The 10,824-nt window shown below is 30.4% G+C and overlaps 1 long non-coding RNA gene across 1 annotated transcript in view; it reads right to left on the bottom strand.

Moving 5' to 3' along the window:
* The window catches only part of LOC110267450, a 13,995-nt gene extending 3,788 nt beyond the window's left edge, over positions 1-10,207 (bottom strand). Inside the window, exons 1-2 of the long non-coding RNA XR_002355091.1 lie at positions 9,994-10,207; positions 1,391-1,397 (exon numbers count right to left, since the gene is read on the bottom strand). This is a non-coding gene — a long non-coding RNA (uncharacterized LOC110267450). The remainder of the gene's footprint in view (positions 1-1,390; positions 1,398-9,993) is intronic.

Raw genomic sequence — 10,824 nt, 5'->3', positions numbered from 1 at the left:
GATTCATATATATATATATATATATATATATATATATGAAAACACTAATGGATTATCATAGACGAAATAGAAGCAATAGGTAACGCAAATTACGGGATTTGGGAACGTTAGAAGTTAAGTTTTAAGGATTCGTTTCGACGTATACTCTTTATTTGTGTTGTGTGACTTGGTGTCATCTCTTCTTTCATTGATTTATTTTGAATACTTTGTTTCATATTCTGTCCTTAAAATGTGATTTGAATGTTTCTTTCAGCCATACCTTATCATTCATGTATATCTTTGCCTGATTATAATCGTATATGTTCACTTGAATCTTTTCGAATATTCATTCTAGACATTGCCTGTATCATTCTTCGTGATTCCTGTTTTCTTTTAGTAGAGTTTGAATTTATTTTATTGTATCAATTTTTTAGGCAAAAATTTTTGTAAGGTTGGTAGAATGTAACGACCCACATTTTTTAAAAATCTAAATATAAACAAGTTATAATTTATTTTATTAATTGGAGTTCCTTATTTTTAGAAATTATTTTATTAAAAGTAATTAAATTAATTTTATAATTTGTATTCCCCCCAATCCCTTGTCCTCTTAAGTCTTTTGGCACCAAAATTGCTTCAGGTTTGGACCTGAAGGTCACGTGAAATTGCCAGCCACGAATTCACTTCAAATGTCATGTGCCGAGCGTCACGTGTATGCGTGACCTCTGCATTTTACGATCCACGCGTAGGCGCAAGGCATGCGTACGCGTCGATGGAGATTTTGCCCAGCCACGTGAACGCGACAATTGCTTGCGCGCCAATCCAGCAACACGCATCCATGCGTGCGCGTGAGCCACGCGTGTGCGTCAGTGTTAGTGCTCCAAAGCGCCAATTTTCATGCTCCTTCCACTTATGCATGCTTCCTTCCTCTCTTCTAGGCCCTTCCTGCCCTGTAAGCTTTGAAATCACTCAACAAACAAGTCACGACATCGAATGGTAATAGAGGAGGATTAAAATGTGGCATAATTGAGGTCAAAGAAGCATGTTTTCAACCATTAAGCAAAGTTAGAAAGGAGACACAAAACCATGCATTTTATATGAATAAGTGTGAAAGAATATTGATAAAACCGCTAAATTCCATACAAGATAAACCATAAAAATGGGATTTATCAATGGTGAAGACACAGACATAGAAGAGAATGGTGATGAAGACACATAAATAACAGTAAAAAAGCTGTCGAATGGAATATAGAATTTAGTCATACGAGAAGGAGTGAAAATGGAGCTCAAGGAGTGGTAGGACACCCTCATTGTCAAGCTGCTAGGGCAAAAGATCTCCCTGTTAGCCCTTAAACGGTGCCTGGAAGTTATGTGGGGAAAAAAGGGGAGCATTGATATGATAGAACTGGGAAACAACTTTTCTTGGTCAAGTTTTTTAGCTCAGAGGACTTCGACTTTGCACTCACTGAAGGGCCTTGGAAAATACTTGATACCTACTTGATGATCAGGTTTTGGAAACTAGAATTCAACCTTTCTGAAGCCTCCATTGACACTATTGCTGCCTGGATTTGACTACCTGGGTTAGTGTAACACCCTTATTTTTAACATCTGATGATCGTACTAAAAGTTCAGGTGTTACTTATCTCTAATCCGTTAATTTCATATTATAATTATTTAATATTAAGTCTTCACGAATATAAATCGAATCCTTAATTAAGAAATTAGAAAGTCTTTATTTTAATTCACTTAATCACATAATTATATCCATATAACAGTAAATACATAAACTTATTTAGAACTTCTCAAATACAAGTCTTACCCCTCTAAAAATCAAAACAATAAATGACAAGAAAAAACAGAATCTAAGATTAGACAAAATACAGAAATTAAAAATACATATATGTATATAAGGCTCTATAGTTCGGTGGCGGCTTCGCGGCAAATCTTCCGAACCTATCACTGAAAAAGAAACTGTAGGGGAGTAAGAACATCATTCTCGTAGGTTCTCAGCAGAAAAAGGGAATATCATTAAAGCAAAGAAATTTTTACAAATAGAATTAATTTCATTATAAAAACAGTTTATCCTGGAAATAACTTTTTGGAAAGGCTTTATGGAAAAACCTATTTTGAAAAGTAATAAAGAAACTCCTTTAGTTTACAAATTAATAAGGTAAATAGTTTAAAGAAATGAAAAAGGATCAAGACGTGCTTAAGGGCTTTCTACCCAACTTACATCGCTCTCTCCTATCCAACTAATTCCTAAATTAAGATAATAAAACAACACCAAGTCCATCCTGCCTCAATCTCCATTTCAACATATCAGAAACCACCTTCATCACGCCTCCACTAAAGAGAGTCTCTCAGATAAACATTCACATACAAATCAAACAAAAGAAATAAATCATAGATAGAACATAGATACAACAAGTAGAGCAAGTAGCAGATAAACACGGTTAATCATTTATCCAAACCAAAATAATGCACACTCAAGAAAAATATGCAAATGCATATAATGCATGCCTATTCTATGGCTGATGAGTCTAATCTGTCAGTTATACAGCCAACCCGACATGTCCTGGTAGCTAACCATTGGATAGTCCCTTTGTGTGCGTATCCCTAAGCTCAATAATATCCATGGAAAAAATTTCAAGCTCAATTTATCCATGGGTGAGACAACCCAGGCTCAAATTCACATATATATGCATGCCCATGGGGAACTTGGGAAGTTAAAGTGTCCGGTCAAATCTTGCGACAGATGTAACAATCCCCATTTTTGAAAAATGTAAATATAAATGAGTTATAATTTATTTTATTAATTGGAGTTTCTTATTTTTAGAAATTATTTTATTAAAACTAATTAAATTAATTTTATAACTATTTGAGTTCAATTAAATTTAGATTCTTATATATATTTTTATTATGATAAAATATTTTACATAATTAAGAGTATAATTTTAGTAATTTATAAATAATAAAAATTATATATATTTTAATTTGAGTAATTAATATTTTTAATTTAAAAGTAAAGTTTAGTTAATAATTTATTATCGAGCTAGATATCCACCGATATGGATAAATATCGGTACTCTTCGGTGAACTTAGCTTTGCTAATACTTCACCGTATATTACTAATGTCATTTATATTAGTAACTCATATATATTATTACTTGTATTTTAATATATCCAATTTTCATAATTATTCGTATAGCATATTTATAACTTGAATCACTGGCTCAGCAGCTTCAAAAACTGACACGTGGCCTAGCTTGACACCTAAACAACCCCCCTATTCATTAATCTTCACTATCAACATCTCATTTCCTCTCCTTAACCGAACCAAGAAGAAAGAAAAAAAGGAGAGAGAAGGCCATGTGGAACTTCATGAGCCATGAACCTTCGGCACTCGATTTCTTGAGATCTGTAACTCCAATAAAAAATCTAATCTGATAAAAGTGTTTGTATTCTCTTCTGCTACACGTTGGCATTACTTTTGTCCAGTAGAAGTTGACGGTGTCGTAGCTCCTCTTCTCCTTGAGTTCGGCCAATCGGAGTTCTAGGAGGCACAAACGATTCCTAACGTTTTCTTCTTCAACAGCTCGGTCAGAAAACTTCTCCTGAGGTCCCGTTAGTTTGATTTCATACGGAGGTAGGGTTTGGTAACTTTATAATGATTAAGTGTGAATTTTATAAGTAAATGTTGGTTTGATTGATTATTGTTGAGTTTGATTGAGTTTTATGTTGAAATTTTGTTGAATTATTGTTGTTGCTTGTGAATTGTGGTTTGACCATGAAGAACAGCACAACTGGAGTTAATGATTTTGGGACTGTTGTGAATGAGAATTATTGACTAAAATTGATGAGGTTTGATATCCGAGAGATTAAATAAAAAGCAGTGAAAAATTAGTAATAGTGAAGTTTAAAAACGGACTTAAAACTCAAGCTAAAAACTTGAAGAATTTTGGAAATGAGATTCAGTCCTTTGATACGGTTATAATCAAGGAATTAAGATTTATATTTGAGATTGAAATAGTAATTTAATAAAAATTGAAGTTAGTTTTGTAATTATATATGTGTTTGGGGTATTTTGGATAATAATTGAGAAGTTCAAGGATAAAATAGATATTTTATAAAAGATTCAAGGTTATTTTAGTAATTATAATATATATACTAACATTTTAATAAAATATAAATTGGTTTGACCATGAAGAACAGCACAACTGGAGTTAATGATTTTGGGACTGTTGTGAATGAGAATTATTGACTAAAATTGATGAGGTTTGATATCCGAGAGATTAAATAAAAAGCAGTGAAAAATTAGTAATAGTGAAGTTTAAAAACGGACTTAAAACTCAAGCTAAAAACTTGAAGAATTTTGGAAATGAGATTCAGTCCTTTGATACGGTTATAATCAAGGAATTAAGATTTATATTTGAGATTGAAATAGTAATTTAATAAAAATTGAAGTTAGTTTTGTAATTATATACGTTTTGGGTAATCATTAAAAAGTTTAAGAGTAAAATGGATATTTTATGAAAGATGCAAGGTTATTTTGGTAATTATACTATATGTAAGAGTATTTTAATAAATTATAAAATATGTCGGAACAAAAGTATAAATATTTTAAGCTCAAAGTTTCAGAATAATTTATAAAAGTTTAATAATAAAGTTTAAGTTATAAGTTTTGAGTAATAAAGAAAATTATTATTATTGTTATTAATTTATTAAGATTATTATCACAGTATTTTTTAAAAATATTATATATTAGTAATTTGTACTATCACAGAATAGAAGAATTAAATAGTAACCTACTTAAAAGTTGTAGAAAGATGAACCTAAGTTAAGAATCTTATGATCCACCCGTCATAAAACATCTAGGGAGAGAGGAGGGAAGAGTGTGAAGATGATTCCTGGTATTAAAACAAGGAAAATAAAAGAAGAAGAAAAAAAAAGATTAAAAGAATCTAAAGAACCTCTGCCACAAGAGAGCAGAAAATAGAAAAGAAAGAAAGAACAAAAAGAAAAGGAGATAAGTAGAGATATTAGTTGGCACTAAGAACGAGCTGAGATGATTGTTTACCTGCTGAAAACGAGCAGAGATATGGTGGTGAGTCCACTAAGATTTGCTTCCAGAGATACATCGTCCAATCCAAGGGGATGGTCGCACCTGTAAGATAGAGGTTGCTTACAGAGGTTATCGATACATACATTGGCTAGAAAAGCCTCACCTGTAAGACCGAGGTTGCTTACAGAGGTTATGTTTGCATACATCGGCTCAAGAGAGTCACACCTGTAAGACAGAGGTTGCTTACAGAGGTTATGACACTGGAAACCAAACTCAGACAAAGGTTACTAAGTTACGTCGAGAGTAGGTCGAAACCGACAGATGAGCTTATTACCTGCACTAGGGATAGACATGCATCATCCTTGTTTGCGCATATTTGTTTGTGAGTGTGTTTCTTGTGATTGTGGATGTGTTATATGATTGCTTGATTTCTGTGTCCTTTATTTGTTAAGTCTAAATGTATTTTGTAGCCAGTTGCTGTTGGCTATGGTATTAAAATGAAGTTAACTTCTAACCCCGACCCTACTAAGAACTCCCTAATTCTTACCCCGTATTTTCACCCCTTTCATCTACAGGTGCAAAGGTTTAGCACGGAGTTACAAGAGTATAGCAGATTATATTCACGAGTTGAGTTATTAGAATTTATTTTTCCCTCATCGTTTATTGTTTTTAGTTTTTAGAGGGGTAGAATTTGTAATTGAGGTTCTTTGACATAAGTCTGTCTATATAAAGCTATGTGAATATATACTTTTATGGTTAGGTGATTTAAAATAAAGTCTCCTTTCGATTTCTTAATTAAAGTATCGATTCATATTCATGAAAGCTCAATATTAAATAAAGATAGTATAAAATAAAAAGGTTTAAAGATACGTGACGCCTAGGCTTTTAGTACGATTATGAGGTGCTAAAAGTTAGGGTGTTACAGAAAATATGTGAAATGAATGTTAATTTGTACAAAACAAAAATATAAGAAAGAGTAAGTATAAAAGAAGAGGATGAATTATATTTTATGATTTAAATAAACTAAATGACGAGAAACAGGAGTCTTGATTTTAATTAGTATTATATAGCATTATTTATTTTTTTTATATTTTGTTCACGACGAAAAACAGGGTCTTGATCTTAATTAATATTATATAGCATTATTTATTTTTTTATATTTTGTTCACATGATGGATTTGCTAAAGCTACTTTTGAAATTTATCTTCTAGGTAGGTAACGTTAATTAGATGAACTTTACTCTATTTTTTCTTTTAAAATACGCACGGGCGTACTTAGTGGAATAACTTTAGATGTATTATTTTCATAATATATTACATACAAAGTTTCTTTTTATTTAGCTGGAACGCATTCTCTTCAATATACCAAATTGATAATAAAATATTAAACTGATGACCAAATTGATCATGAAAATTGACAACAATAAATAATAAGTCAATAATTAACTCAGAAAATAAACAAGTTAAACTTAGCTCAAACAATTAATAGCAATCAACTAATTAACTCAAAAAAATAATTAATTCAGATAATAATAAATTTAAAAAATTGACAACAATAAACAATAAGTCAACAATAAACTCAAAATAAACAAGTTAAGATTAACTTAGACAATTAACAACAAACAACTAATTAACCTAAAAAATAATTAACTCAGATAATAATAAATTTAGAAAATTAACCACAATAAACACTAAGTCAATAATTAACTCAAAAAATAAACAAGTTAAGATTAACTCAGACAATTAACAACTCAAAAAATAATTAACTTAGATAATAATAAACTTAGAAAATTATCAACAATAAAAAATAAGTCAATAATTAACTCAGAAAATAAATAAATAAGTTAAAATTAACTCAGACAATTAACAACAATCAACTAATTAACTCAGAAAACAATTAACTCAGATAATAATAAACTTAGAAAATTGACAGTAATAAACAATAAGTCAATAATTAACTCAAAAAATAAACAAGTTAAGATTAACTAAGAAAATTAACAATAATTAACTAATTAACTCAAAAAATAATTAACTCAGATAATAGTAAACTTAGAAAATTAACAACAATAAACAATAAGCCAATAATTAACTCAGAAAATAAACAAGTTAAAATTAACTCAGACAATTAACAACAATCAACTAATTAACTCAGAAAAAAATTAACTCAAACAATACGAGAACAGAAATTAGAACAATGCAGTTGGGGATCTTACACTTGCAGAACAATAAACAAAAATTGAAACAATAAACAGAAATCAGAATAATAAACACAGAATCATCAAAACAAAATAAAAAATCAAAATTATAAATAAAATTTTAAACCTAGAATCATCAAAATAGAATTAAAAAATGCATAAATCAAAATAAAATTAAAAAATTCTAAATTTAAACTAATACATGAACAAAATTTGAAAAATAGTTAAATCTCTAATACAAAGATCCTAATTGCAAATTTTCTAATACATAACAAATTAAAATTAGATTAATTAGGATTTAGGGTTTAACTACCCAAAACTAATTGGTGAGTTACCTGAAAACAGTGGCGACACAGAGGACTTTTCTAGCGTGATGGCGACGGTGACCAACTAGCAGGGCTACATTAGGAGTTTTTTTTAAATAAATTAAAAAAAACTAGTAGGAAGAAGGAGGAGGACAACATACCTAGAGGGAGGAAGAAGGCAGCTCCAGCGACACATGGAGCAGCACAGCAGCGACAACGATAGCAGTAGTGGCGGCAGCAACAGTGACGGAGCAACGAAGATGGCAGTGATAAAGCAACCAACGAGACGCAAGGAGTCCGCATAGTCTTTGAACGCTATTGGTGGTAGCCGACGCTGGTGGAGGGGCTGCTGGAGGTGGTTTGTTGAGAGAGAAACAAAGAAAGAGGGAGAGAAAGAGAGAGACAAAGAAAGGAGAAGGTTAGAGAGAGAGTAATTCAAAAATGAGTGGGGAGAGAGTTCGCAATTCAAATTTAGGGCAATATTACCATTGGATTTATCAGCGGATAAATCTGACTGTAATGCTTTGCGAATGACTAAAATGCAGTATTCTACTAATTCGAATTACCGACGGATAAATTGGTTGGTAAATTCGATGATAATAATCGCACCAATTTTTCTTTTTTTTTTTCCCTCTAATTATTACCAGTAAATTTACTGTCAGAAAACTAAATTTGATGATAATTTTTTTACGCAATGAATTTATTACCAAATTCACCGGTAAATTCACCATTAATGTCCGACAATAAATTTAACGATATTCAACATTTTTTTTGTAGTGAGTGTTTCATTCGTCTCTTCTTCTTCCTTTTCCTTATTATCTCTATTACCTCCCTATTTTTTATTCTTCTTTTCTTTCATTGTGTGTGTATATATAGGTGTGTTAGTTGAGTAAAAATGAGAAAATGAGTGTGTGATTAGGATTAAAAGAAGAAAAAAATATCAAAAAATGGATCCTACTATTTCATTTATTTATTTATTATTATAATTTTTTTTAGTTATTACGACAAGAGCGTTGGGATAACGGTAAAATGTACAGTGACAATACATAAAAAGCATCAAAGTTAGTTAATTGAGCAAATTCTAGTATTTTAAAAGGGAATTGATTTTCTTCCATTGAGAAATATACTATGAGTCCAAAAGAAAAAGAAATTAAATTACATTTTTTTTTTGTGTCTGACAAAAAATAAAAAATAAAAAATAAAAAATAAACAACAAACTCTCCAACTAAAAAATTGACAGTTTTTCTATATCCTCTTGGATTAGTCTTTTGATATCTTTAGTAGTAGTTTATTTTTTGTAAGACGCATTATATCTTGCAGTTTTTTTTTGTTAAGGAGTCAACAACAATATTAACAAAATGCAGCACTAAATTAAGTGAAGCACGTTCGTCTCTAATCAATATATGTTAAATTTATTCTACAATATCTATATCCAATACATGAAAAGATGCATTTATAATTTGTATAAGAAGAACAGCTTCGAAACAATTCATTTCATAAATAACATAACAAAAACCCATTTTTTAAACCAGAGTCAAACTCCGTCAAATAGCAAAAAACTCCCCTCTAAGAACTGAATTAAATAGAAGAGGATCAACACAATATTTCATGTACTCGTCATTTGAGTTTCTGATGATACAACCAAAATTCGCGAACCAATATCTTTCATAAAACTGGCATCACAGTTTATCTTAAATTTATTTATCGGTAGAACTACCCAATCAATCAACAAAAAAAGAGAAATACCAACTTCTCGGGCATAAACTGATTGGTTGAAATCTTGACAAAAATTATATATAAGAATTTGAAACTTAGTTGGAGACCAAAATTGATCGGAATAAAAAATGTCATTGTTGCAACTTTGACAAAAAAACAAAGAAATTACATATGAACTAATTGGTTAAAGACATATTAGAAATATGTTCTCTCATTTTTTGAGGAAATACAACTAAATTTTATTCATGATTCAAGAAACACACCTTCTGCAATTTTCACATCATAAACACCTCTTGTAAATATGCAAACCACCTTTTACTTACAATTGCACATATTTTCCCATCCTTCATGGTGTTGAGTCGATCCAAGCTTTTGGCAGTTGTTGAACGAATTAAACATTCTAACCAATAACAATCAACCACTTCCAAATATTTCAAGTGAGTGAGATTTACAAAAGAAAGTACTATAGTTTTCATATATGAACTGCCACAATTCTTTATAATAATCAATGACTCTATCCTTTCAAGTGTTGCGTCTTGTTCAAATCCAACATACTCAGGATAAGGCAAGTCTATTAGATTCAAGATTTTCAGCTTTGGAACAACCCCTAACGGCTTTCAACTTTAACTATCATTTCTTGAGGCATCAACTCTTTGAGATAGCGACATTCCTTCAACCATAGACTCTTCAGGTTAGGGTTACTATGAAGGAAAGAATGTGGAATATGAGAATTATGCGACGGTGGATACTACAATGAAGATTTTATAATTGTCTTTATGTGAATATATTTCTTTTTGACCTTTGGATGATGGATTGTATGGTTAGATTTTGATATTTATAAAAGTGTTATTTTTGTTTAAAGTGTGGCTAAATAAATAAACCACACTTTTAACCAAAGCATCTCCATGAGAAGATATTTTTGCCATCTTCATTGTAGTATCCACCTTATGCGATAAGCCAGATAAGTGAAGCTCTTTCAAATCATCCCTTCGAAAGTCGTAGCTAGATGAAAAACTTACATGCCTCGACTAAATTTGCATGGACTTCAACTTATTGACTACCTATAATAAGTAGATAAAAGATTATGAAAATAAGAAAGAATGCTTAAATTTAATATTATATATAGAATTCAAATTTTATATTAATTTATCTAATATTTTAATTAATAATCAATTATTAGAATAATCAAATCTAACATAAAAAATATAATTAAACTTTTTTACAGTAAAATAATAAATAATTTCATTCGATTTACATGTAAATAGCCTTATCATTGACCTATTCTGATTTGTGATATTTGCATAATTTAAATTCTATTTATTTTGTTAGCATAAATTACACCAACGACGCTGTTGTTGCTAGAAATACTATGTTGGATTTGAAATCTGAATCGGTGGTACTTCCGTTGGTAGCTAGGATTGTCCAAACAATAGATGCTGCAGTAAATGCAACTAAATCCGAAGGTGCTGATTTTCTTATATATGATAATGATGATCCGAAAGATCTTAGCCAGGAAGTCAATTCTGTGTGTGAGAAGGTGAAGATACCCATTTTTGTCTCATGGAATTTGC

This window comes from Arachis ipaensis, chromosome B02 (genome assembly GCF_000816755.2).
Source record: "Arachis ipaensis cultivar K30076 chromosome B02, Araip1.1, whole genome shotgun sequence".
In the NCBI taxonomy this organism is placed as follows: Eukaryota; Viridiplantae; Streptophyta; class Magnoliopsida; order Fabales; family Fabaceae; genus Arachis; species Arachis ipaensis.
Note: the sequence above shows the minus strand (reverse complement) of the source record. Positions and strands in the feature narration are given on the sequence as shown.